The sequence below is a fragment of the Hippocampus zosterae genome, unplaced genomic scaffold, assembly GCF_025434085.1.
Source record: "Hippocampus zosterae strain Florida unplaced genomic scaffold, ASM2543408v3 HiC_scaffold_265, whole genome shotgun sequence".
NCBI classification, from domain to species: domain Eukaryota; kingdom Metazoa; phylum Chordata; class Actinopteri; order Syngnathiformes; family Syngnathidae; genus Hippocampus; species Hippocampus zosterae.
The window spans coordinates 4,018-15,599 of NW_026262837.1; the positions used below are offsets into that span (position 1 = coordinate 4,018).

Here is an 11,582-nt window from a genome sequence, read left to right on the forward strand (position 1 = left end):
TGCCAGCCTTGAGGCTGTCACTGGGTAGCTGTCGGCCTTGCGACGCGAATGCTCTCTTCTCGAAGGCAGGGTTGACTCCGACGAGCATGAACTTTCCCGACTGCGCGGCTAGACAGAGGCCCGGCAGTAGGCCATCTACCGTCTTGAACACCAACTGCAGCGCTCCGAGGGCCTTGAAGAATAGCTCCACGCGATAAAAAAAGACCATGGATACTGTCGAACCCGGATCCGCCAGTTCTAGTCCAACAACAGGCATCTCGAGGCCGAGACGGTCTACCTCAAGAAGCAGCTGGAGCAGCAGAGCAGGCCCGCCGCCCTCCAGCTCAATCTGCGCACGCTTGAGCTAGTGCTCAGACCGTAGAACTAGGGTTCATCGGCGCTTGAGCAGAAACTCGTGGAGGTTAGACGCGCATCCATGAGCAGCATGAGGTCCGGCAACTAGGCGTCCCTCCTTCGCCTTGAGAATCACAGACTGAAGCAGGCCCTTGAGTAGGCCACCTCGCAGCTTGAGGAAGGCGTGCGCCACGCAGACGATCAGCGCAGCCTTCTCAGAGAGCTGGACTAAAAATCCCGGGTGATCGCGAAACTGCAGGAATAGCTGGACCGCTCCCGGCCTGGCAAGTAGAACCGCAGCAGCCTCAGCAACCGGCAGCTGCTGCCAGGCGAGCGGCCTTCGAAGCGGCTGAAACTGTTGTGAATGATGTGGATAAAAATGGAGAATTGGGGGTTTGAACCCCAGGCCTCTTGTATGCTAAACAAGCGCTCTACCACTGAGCTAATCCCCCCTGGCAGTCCTGCCTCGCACTCTGTTCAAGCCCTGAGCCTGGCCTGCCCTGCTCATGCTCATGCTCATAGTCATGGTCATGGTGAAAGCCACTTCCCTTAGAGCAGCACCAACCGTCCAATCTGCAGGACACTAACAATATTAAACCAATCAACCATAATTATGAATCACCACTGTCCTAAATTCATGTATTGCCGCAGCCTCAATGCGCTCCACGAATTAGGCTCAGCCCGACGCTGCTCGAGACAGGCGATCAGCTGGGGGGCGGTCAGTCGAACCCCGGGATCAGGAGTGAGCAGGTTCATGATCGTGACCCGCAGCCATTCCGGGCGGAGGGGACTGCCAGGAAAAATATAGTCCGCCTCAACGACCTCGCATCGGCCTTTGTTCAGGAATGGCTGAGTGTTGTAGCAAAGCGCGTAGAGCACGCAGCCCGCCATCCACAGGTCGACTGGCTTGCCGACCACCCACCGTCTCCTTACATCTCGCATCTCGGGCGGCCTGTACATTTCTGTGCAGTTGCGCTCGAAGAACTCTTCGTGGCGGAACAGCTCGGCTTGGGTGGTCGTGGCCAGATCGATTTCTTGGCGGGTGGCGCTCCCGAAGTCGCAGAGTTTGAGGGATAGGGAGGGCGTGGTTAGACAGTTTTCTAGTTTGACGTCGCGATGGATAATGCCGGCCATATGCAGCCCGGCAATGGCCCGGGCCAGTTGCAAGGCCAACTCCACCACCGCCTCGTCTGACAGGGTCTGGGCCATGACCAGGCTGGCGAGCGTGCCGCCCTCGACTTTCTCTAGAAGCAGGTACCACTCACGGTTGTTCTCACGGGGCAGTTCGATCCAGCCCAGCAGCTGCACAATCCCTGGCATATCCCGACACTCCTCCAGAAGCGTAACCTCCAGCCTTGCCCGGGCGACCGCCTCCTCACTCTGACAGAACTGCTGCTTCACCACGTATCGAGCACCATTCTGGTCAACGGCCTCATGAACAAACCCATACCCACCCTCAGCCACCAGCCCTACCAGCACCACCTCCCTGCCCATGAACGACAGCGAGGGTGAAACCACCCTCCTCAACCTAAGCGCGATGGCCCTGCACTGACTGATGAGGCAGGCTAACATTGTCTCATGATGGGTCAATATGGCTTTTTGCGGGCACTGAGCTTCTCCCGGAGGGACTGGTCGAGCGGCCACTCGATCTCGTCCTTGACCTCGATGCCTTCTTCGAGGAAGAAGTAGACCATCTTCTGCTGCGATTGCGTGAAGAATATCTTGTGCCGGCCCAACCCTCGCTTGTTCCTTGAGGCCTGGAATTACTTCATCCGCTGCGCCTACTGCCTGTTCAAGTCCTTGGTTGTCTGTCTTCTTTCTTTCTTGCGGTCTTCCTTCCGCTTCTTCTTCTGCTTGCCCTCCTCGACCACCATCGCCTACTTGCCTTCCGATTCCAACCGGACCGTCTCTGGAGCCGCCTTCTCGACCACCTGCTGGATGACGATCGGCCTGAACTCCGCCGTGGCCTTCTCCTCTTGAATGCCCATGGCCTGCTTGCTGCTCCTCTCCATCTCCAGCAGCTGCCGCTTCTTCTCCTTCTCCTCCTGATAGCGAGCGTACATCTCCGCCTTGTCGACCTTGTACCTCGAATCGAACACGATGTCCAGAACGGCCTTGAGCCTGGGCTTGTCGTCCTCCTTGCGCAGGCGATTCATCACCCGGTACGACAGCACCTTCGTGGACCCTGAGATCGGCAGGTTGTTGTAGAGGATGTACTTGACCACCTCCAGGAAGCTGGCGCCGCACTCCATCCCGATAAACCGCCGGACCAGCTGGTTGACCTGCTCTCCGTCCAGACTCATCCCAGGCTCGAACATGCAGGCCTGCAGGACCTTCTCGGTGCGGTCGTCGGTGTGCTCTCTCGGCAGGGACTCGAGGTAGGCCAGTATCAGCTTGAAGTTGCTGGTGGGCCGGGCCAGGAGGTCTTCCTCGAGAGCCTGGAATTTACTGATATTATTGGAAAAGCACCTGAACCCGGTTATCTGCTGCTCCTCGGTAAGGGATTCCTTCTGCCCGACCAATAATAACTCGAACATGCTCTCCGCCAGCTCAGGGGCATTGTTCTCCGCCGCAAACCTGGCCATCCCGAACTGCAGCCCCTTCATTGCCCGGAACTGCGCCTCCTTCTAGTCGCCCTCCTGGGGCTTGAACCTCCTCATCTCCAGTTCTTTGACGATCGCCATGAATTTTGTTTCGGCCTGCTTAACCATCTGGTTTTTGAACAGGACGTTGAGCAGGTCCGAGAGGTGCTAAAACTGTGGGATCAGGCCTTTAGAGACGTTGGTCTGGTATAGGTCGAATAGGTCTAAGGCGTAGTCTTGGTAGCCGTGTAGTTCTTTTATGACGGCCTTCATCTACGACTCGTCGAGCCTCCTGCTACCCGAGCTTTTGAAATACGCCAGGTCAAAGGCCACCCTGCACGCCCGGTTCCTGACCGCAAGCCCCACAATCTCTCCAAGGCTGACCCCCTCCAGCCCAAACCTCATGCAGTACGCCACCAGGGCCTTCAGGGCCACCCTGTCATACTTCTCCTCCAGGTGGCGGACCAACTCCCGGGCCAGCTTGCCAGTCACCCTCTTGAAGTGACAGTGCTACAATGCCTGGTTGTAGCTGCGTTCGATCACGCCGTTCTCGATCTGGTAGGTGATATCGAGGTTGGCCTGCCGAGGCAGTTTGGAGGCCGATTTGAGGGGGTTGTAGAAGAGCAGTCTGAGGGGGCGTGCGCCTCGGCCGAGCATGGGCAGGTCGGAATCGATCATCTCGTCAAGCAACTACTCGCTGATCTAGGAACTGTCAAGCAGCTCGGCGATCAAAGCCAGTCCTTTTTCAGGGCTGCCAAGGTTCTTCAGCTTCTCGCAAAGCCCCTCCAGACCCAGCTCCGAGAGGCTTTCTTTTTCCATCCTAGTCCTCTCCAGGTCCAGTTTTTCAGCCGCCTTGACATACCCTCTGAACCCCTCATCCTTCTCCCCAGCAAAGGTGGAAAACTTGAATCTTAGGAATTGGCTGGTGCTGGCCATTTTTTATTTGGGCTTTTCTCCTTTGGTCCATTTGAACTTGTTTTTTTTGTAGTTGGACATGATGCGCTCGACCTCTTGTTTATCCTCCTTCATTTATAGCTCGTACTGGGAAACCTATTCTTCCGCGGCTTTTATGGCCAGTTTTTGTTTTATTTGTTAGGTCTGGTCAGGCTCTGCGAAGTAGTCGTAGGTTTTGGCCAGCAGGGAGAGCCGGTGCTCTGGGGGGAGTGATGAGTTCAAGGCGCTGTAGTCTGAGACGGCGGAGGGCCGGGATTACAACCGAGAGAGCAGTCGCTAGTGGTTGCCGGGTCTACACAGCCACAGATCATCCTTCCCATGGCTCCAAACCTCCCCAACCCCTTCCATTTCAGCCCACACAGCGCCCTCCCAAACATGTCCCACCTCCTGCTTCACAAGCAATGTCCCAGTCAAATTCCTGACCGCGACCTCAAGATCCTTCATCTCTCCGAACAGCTTGACATAAAGCTGTACCAAGTCCTGGGGGTCTTGCTTGTTCAGCACCCTGCGGAGAACGACTTAAAGGAGGGAGAGCTTTGCGATGGCTGTTTTGAGGTCTGGTTGTTGGAAGAACAGTTAGGCGAGGTTGAGGAGGGTGGCTTGGTTGCTCTCGAGTTTGAGGGTCTCCACGAGCATGAGTTTAAGGTCGGCTGGGCTACCCTCATTTTCCATACAGACTGAAAGCCCCAGGAAGGCGGACGCAAGATGCTGCACTGTCACAAGCTCAAAGAAACCCTTCAAAGAGACCATCCCAAACACCCCGTACAGTGCAGCCAGCCCAACCTCCCCCTCCATCTCCTTATACCTTGCATCGACCAATTAGGCCATCTCCTTTTTACTGTCACCTTTATAAAACCCCAGCAGATCTAAGGCCCCCATGTTCAAGCAGGCCATGGCCTACGGCTCGGCCAGTGCTCTCATCCCGTTGCTGATCGCATGCCTGACCAGCTAATGGTGGGGTATCCCTGCCTAGAGTAGTTCCTGGTAGGCTTCGAAGTTGGGGTCAAGGCGGTATCCGTTCAGTTTTTTGTGAAGGGGGTTGTCGGGGAAGTTGGTTAGCTAGACGTCTCGCCAGGATTATTGGAGAGCTAAGGCGTTATCCAAACGGGCTAGGGACTGGGTTCGAGCCGCCATCATTTCCGCGCGGAGTCGGCCCGGCGAGACGAGCTTGCGGTCCGAGATGATGCTGACGTCTCGGTTAAGGACAAGCGGGTGCTAGGTCACTGCCCGGAAAATGGCAGGGATCGCGGGCAACGTGGTTTGCTTGCCCTGCGAGCTTTGCCACGCTCGGATCAACCTCAACATATAAAAACAATGTCAGATATTCTGTTCCTCGAGTTCGGCGGGCTCGACGGGCAAGACGGGCTAGACGGGAGGCGCGGTGTTCGTGGGTTTGTTGACGTTTATTTGTTATTCTTCATGTTGGGATGGAATGCTGTCTGGAAATGGTTTTTGCTAAGGATTTTAGCATTTTTAGGAGGGGAGACTGGAAATTGGCACGATTTTAGAGGGCGCTGGATTAGCGGCGAGCTAGAAGAGGCCCACCGCTAAGTCTTCTCTCGGCTAGGCCAGTCTCTCCACAGCCGGGTCGATCAGCCATTCCATGCCGAGCAGCTCCTGCATCGTGGGCCTTGCAGCAGCATCCTTCACAAGACAAACTTTCACGAAGCTAATAAATTTCTGAGAATAAGGGGCCTCTGGAAATCCTGGTTCCTTTTAGAGCACGCTCGTACGGATTTCTAAGAGGTTGGCCCCATCGAAAGGCAGCATCAGGTACGCGAAGCAGTAAAGAGTGCAGCCCAGACTCCAGACATCCACTCGGTCCACCATCTCAACCTTCTTCGAAAAGCACTCCGGAGGCAGAAAAAAGGATGTCCCTTCCACCCTCGCCTCTGTCTTTAAATAAACACTCGAGCCGAAATCCGCCAGCAAAGGCTGCCCCTCCCTGAAGAGGATATTGCTCGGCTTGATGTCGCAGTGCGCGATCCCTCGCTCATGCACTGGTCAGCTCACCACTGTAAGCAAGGGACTCTGCCACCTTCCGACCGATGTTGCGAAGTTCCGCTTAACTCAGCAGAGGCCGGACCGGTGAGAAGTAGAAACAGTCCTGGTCGGAATCAAAGGACAGCACCTCGTTCTGCTCCGCGATGTCCATCACCAGCGCAATCGCGTCATTCTCCTAAGAATCGATGACCTCAAGCAACCGCACCAACCCCGGGTGCCTGCACTGTCGCATGATCTCGATCTCTTTCATAAGCCTGGCAGTGCCGTCCTCCCACTGGAACTCTGGTCAGCACCGCACTCTTCCCCTTGCGGCGGGCCAGCTCCTTTTTCTTTCTGAGGTGGTGTTTGCTGATCACTTTCAGGGCGTAATGCCTGCCTTCCTTTCCGGCCCTGTACACTTTGCTTAATGATCCCTCCCCGATGATCTAGTAAAGCTCGTAGTCCCCGAACGCCACCTTCTCGTCAAATAGAAGATCCAAAAACGCCCTTCCGAAAGGCGACACGAGCTCCGTGGAGGCCGGCTCCTCCCCGCCCTCCCCCTCCAGCGCGATCACCCTATCCTCGCGATCCCACTTCCAGCACCTGCAGCAATGGCAGCACCTGCAACACAGCAGAAAGCTGCAGCATCTAAACATAATGTATCTGGACTCCGGAAAGCTGCTGGAGAAGAGGGTGTTGAAGGAAGGGGTTGGGCAGGGGCCTGTGCCTGGGCAGGTCGCCTATGGTGCCGTTGTGACCAGTGCTGTGTGTGGCCCGCTACGAGGATGGCCAGGTGATCGTCGGTGCCGAGATGGAGCAGGTCAAGGTGGTCGCAGGGAACGGCGATCTTATCGAGCCGATCGACCTGGCCATCCTTGCGATGCAGATTGGCGAGCGTGCTGAGCTGCATATCGACCGGCAGTACGTCTAGAAAAATCTGGGGTTTTTGAGGCCTTAAAAAGTAGTCGCAGAGATAGAGCTACTTCGGCTAGGACAGCCCAACGCAAGCCCGCTTCTAATGACCGGCTAGCAACGTGCCTCTCTCGCTGAACAGTGTAAGCAGTCAGGCAACGAATTCCTCAAGGCCGGCACTCACTTCTCAGCTCTAATGGATTACGAGCGTGGTTACCAACTGGTCGAGCGCGACACCCTGCCTATTAGTGAGGCACTGAGAGTGGCCCTTGCTTGCAACCTGGCCCTCGCGTTGAACAAAGCCGAAAGGCCCGCGGATGCGCAGCCCCTGCTTGAAGCCCTGATTGGTCAAGGCCTTGCCAACCCGAAAGTATACTACCGACTCGCAGAGAGCCTCAAAGCCCAAGGCCAGCCGCGCGAGGCCCTGCAAGCCATCACGACCGCCCGGAAGGCCTTCCCCGATTCAGCGGGAGAGTTCACAAAGCTTGAGGAGCTGACCCGCGGCTCGATAAAAAAGCAGGAACAGCAGGAGAGGGCAGTGTACTCCAAGATGTTTGGGTGACTCACACAACTCACAAAGACACAGCATGGTAAACAAGAGCTGCACCAGATATTCGGAAGCGCGGTTGTTGTGAAGGTCACTCGACGTGGACCAGCTCTTGAATGGGGTCCCTGCAGATCGGACAGTTGGTGCTGCTCTTCAGGAAGTCGTGCTTGCAGGTCAGGCAGAGGCAAAGATGGTGGCACGGCTTTATCATCACCACACTCTCCTCGCACAAGCACACCACGCAGGCTCCTTTGTTGAACATCTTCCCCAGATGCTCGCCCCTCCCGTCCAACTCAATCTTGAACCTCTAGAATTCCACCTCCTGGGTCAAGGCTCCTACCTTTGCGTAGTATAGCATGTTGCACTTGTCTCCTTAGAATTTGATCAGAATCGAGCCTCTCCTGTTCACGGCCTTGCTGAAGGCCTAGTTATTGCCGGCCTTGATATTGACCTGATCGTGCCACTCCCCTTCTATGCGTGTAGACACGCCTTGTGAGTCAGTCTCTTCCCTCGCGTTGAAATACACGTGCATCCGGCAGTCTTCATCCGCAGAGTACCTGAACCCGTACTTTCCCTCCACGACTTTCAGAGGCCCTTCGATCTTGAACGGCACTTTGTACTTGACCGCCTGACCTTGCTTCAGATCTGCAGGTCTGGTCTTGTATTGCCGCTGGTATATGGGCTCGTCTTCAAACCTAGAGCGAGAGTTAAGCGATTAGCCGGTGTAGATGCGGGCCTACTCCATCTTGCGGTAGTAAGAAGCCCAGTCCAAAGTTAGACTACCGGATTGTCCCTGCCCCATTAATTTATGACGCCTCAGGAATTCACGGAGGCAGTGGGTTCTACCACCAGAGAAAGCTTTGGATTAGCTGCGCTGAGGGTGGATACGCTCTGCAAGCTGAATAATTTTGCAGCCACCGCGGTAAAGGACTCGCTGGGGCATTTGGAAAGGGCTGGCAAGGAAATCGGTGAGGTCTATGCGGCCAGTCTTTATTCTCACCAGACAATCTCATGGTCGATATTTTCGAAGAGGTGAATGACCTCGAGATGTAGCTGGATGGGTTATGCTCGACCCTCGCGGCCGCAGAAATCATCGCGGATACCATGGAAAGCAAACTGTCTCAACTCTAAAAACTCAGCAAATTGTGACATCCATTCAAATTCAAATGCAACCCTCGGTGACTGGCTTCGCCCTGTACTCCAAAAAGGACCTAAACCAGGAGGCACGAGACCTAGCGGCTTCACAGACCAAGCTAGCCACCCGTATAGACTCCCTGTAGCGTGCAGTGAAGGGGCTACTCCTCTCAAAGGAGTTGGCTCGAAGGGGGGTGCTGCCCTTGTGAGTGATCCGAATGGATATTGCTGTATGTAAGAGAATTAAAATGATGAGGAAAGGCTTACACTTGGGCAGATGGCCGGCCGTCTCCGTGAGCAGCCCGGGGACAAGACCCGCAGACGCTCGGCAGGCCCTTCCCGACGCTGGAGCAAATCCGAATAGCAAGAGCTGGCAAGGCTGGCCTAGCAATTCGGCACCGATTTCGGTATGATCTCAATGTTCCTCCAGCGCACTCCCAAACAAATCAAGCGCAAATTCAAGCAGGCGTTCCTGCCCCCGGCTTAATAGTGAATGCCCTTTTTAATCTTGAAATAATGTATGTCAGTCCCAAGTACAGCCATGATCTTGGCATCACCCTTGTCTTTGAGCTCGGGTCGGTCAACCTTAGGGCTGGCGTGGCCGGGTGTGAGAGGCCGGAGGTGGTGCTGCCTTCTGCGACGGTGCTGGAGGAGGGTGGTGCTAGGGATGGATTTTAGTGGTGGGAGAGCCTGCCGAGAAAAGGATGCGAGGTAATTCCTCTGACCGAAAACGGATAGATCCACGACTGGTAAGGCCTTCACGGGATGCTCCAGCATCTCATGGACAAACAACTCCACCTAAAAAGCAACGAATGTTCCGCACTGTTCTCTTAATCGGTCACAGCTAAGCGCTAAACCCGGAACCGATTGGTCGAGCTTGCTTTTGAGGAATTTGGCTTTCTGTCATTTTTTTCACAGAAGGCGCCGGTGCTGGCCTCATACATGTGTGCGAAGGATAATGTGGTGATCGTCGATGTTGGAGGTGGCCATACCACCGTCGCCCCTGTGGTGGAAGGATTCATGAGCCAGCGAGGGTTGGTTCGTGTCCCTTTTGGCGGAGAACAGCTAACACAAGATTTTCTGGATTTTATCCTAAAAAAGGCTAAATTTGATAGCCGTTTTACCCGGGTCTAAGGCCTATCCGACAGCTATCGCAATTATACAAGGATGGAGGCGGTCAGGGAGTTGAAGGAACAAGTCTGCCAAATTCTTGAAGTCAGGGTCAACTAACTCAAGTTTAATGACTCGACTGACCGATCGGCTTTTGAACTGCCAGACAAACAAAAACTGGACATCGGAATCGAAATCTTCAAAATTGCGGAACGCATTTTCTCTGAAAATGAAGAATTCAAAGGCCTTCCGAAGCTGTTGCAAAGTTCCTTGGAGAAACTGGACATGTAGGTGCGAAGGGAAATGCTGTCAAACATCAACATCGTGGGAGGAGGCACCTGCTTCCCTCGTTTCACATAACGCCTCCAAAGAGAATTGCAAGATCTCGATCTCTACGGATTTTACTCCCGTCTGAAGATATACTCTGCTTAGAACGAAGAAAAGGCTAATGCGAACTGGCTAGGCGGCAGCATTATGGGATCCATGCCGGACACCGAGAAATGGGCCATCACCAAAAAAGACTACGAAGAGCACGGCATGGCCTGCATCGACCGAAAATTGCTTTGACATCATAAAATATTAATCGTAAATTTTCATATCATTCCAGATCGAATAAAAGCAAAATCAGATGGTAAAATATATCACTAAACAGAAATAGCTGTAGGAACTTGTTGGGAAGGAAAAGGTGGTGCTGGTGGACTTCTATGCTGACTGGTGTGGCCCTTGCAAAAAAATTGCGCCTTTGTATGAGCAGTTGGCTGAAAGCGAGGGGGTTTGCGCGGTGAAGTGCAATGTTGATGATGCCGAGGATCTGGCAGGGGAGTTCGAGGTAGAGGCCATTCCAACTTTCATCATCTTTAACGGAGACTCAAGAAAATCAGTTTGGAAGCGAGGCGGTGGCTCAGAAGCGATCGTCCGAGAGGCATTCAAAGAAGCACAAAACCGCAAAAAATGATCATCACATCTCTCTTCTCTCAAAAACCCACGGAATAATTAGAGTTGTTGTTAGATTGAAATCAACGACGTGTTAATTTATGGTGTGGGGATTATGGGTGTTGGCTGGAGTTGGGTGGGGGCAGGTGCTGGGGGTGGATATAGGGACGCGGTACTGGAAGGCTGCGCAGATTGGGCCTGGTAAGCCTTTCGCTATTGTTGAAAATGAAAAATCAGATCGGAAGTCGTACCATTCAATCTCACTTAGATCGTCAGTCAGGGCCTTCGATGACGAGGCTCTCAAGATATGGAAAAAACATCCCTCTGATGTATTTTCAGGCCTAAAGGCATATTTCCCCCTCTCCCTTGAACAATCCCAACATTTCCAATAAACCCACCACTAGAATAACACAATTTACCAGCCCCAATAAACCCTGATGTTCAATCATTCCTCAAATGGAGGTGAAATGTAGTCCAGATCCATCGAGTAATTAGAAGGACTCGTTTTTCATCAGATTAGGAAGTTAGCGAAAGGCGGGCAGTCTGGCAACATGGATGCGGTGGTGACTGTGCCGGCGGACTGGGATATCCGCACCCGTCAAAAATTTGTTAATGCTGCCAGCTTGGCGGGTTATCTGTTCTGGCCGTCGTGACTGAAAACACTGCGGCGGCTGTGCATTACGGGCTATCACGTAGCGACGATCACGAACATAAACAGGTGGTGTTGATTAACCTCGGATATGAAAGTCTTCACTTGTCCAAAGTATAGTACAAGACTTTGACCGGTTCAAATTCGAAACCAATTCAGCGTGTGAAAATGCTTGAAGAGAAGACTTATAACGGTCTCGGTAGTTTTTATTATGACCTGGCAATCCTCAAAATCATCTAAAAAAACCATAAATAAAAACTTCCATTAAAGTCAGTTAGGAAAGCATTAGCCGCCTGCCAGAAAATCAAATAGGGGTTATCGGCCTCAAAGGAATTACCAGTTTTTATTGAAGATTTAACGCCTGGACAATCGTTTTAAAAAATTATTACCCAAAGTTAATTCAATTAGTAAATAGCTGGGATCGTCGACTCGGCGGTATAAAAAA

The 11,582-nt window shown here is 53.4% G+C and overlaps 1 non-coding gene across 1 annotated transcript; it reads right to left on the minus strand.

Moving 5' to 3' along the window:
* Positions 1 to 713: 713 nt before the first annotated feature.
* trnaa-agc (transfer RNA alanine (anticodon AGC)) lies at positions 714 to 785 on the minus strand. Its single transcript has one exon. It is a non-coding gene; the product is annotated as a tRNA-Ala (tRNA).
* Positions 786 to 11,582: the final 10,797 nt, after the last annotated feature.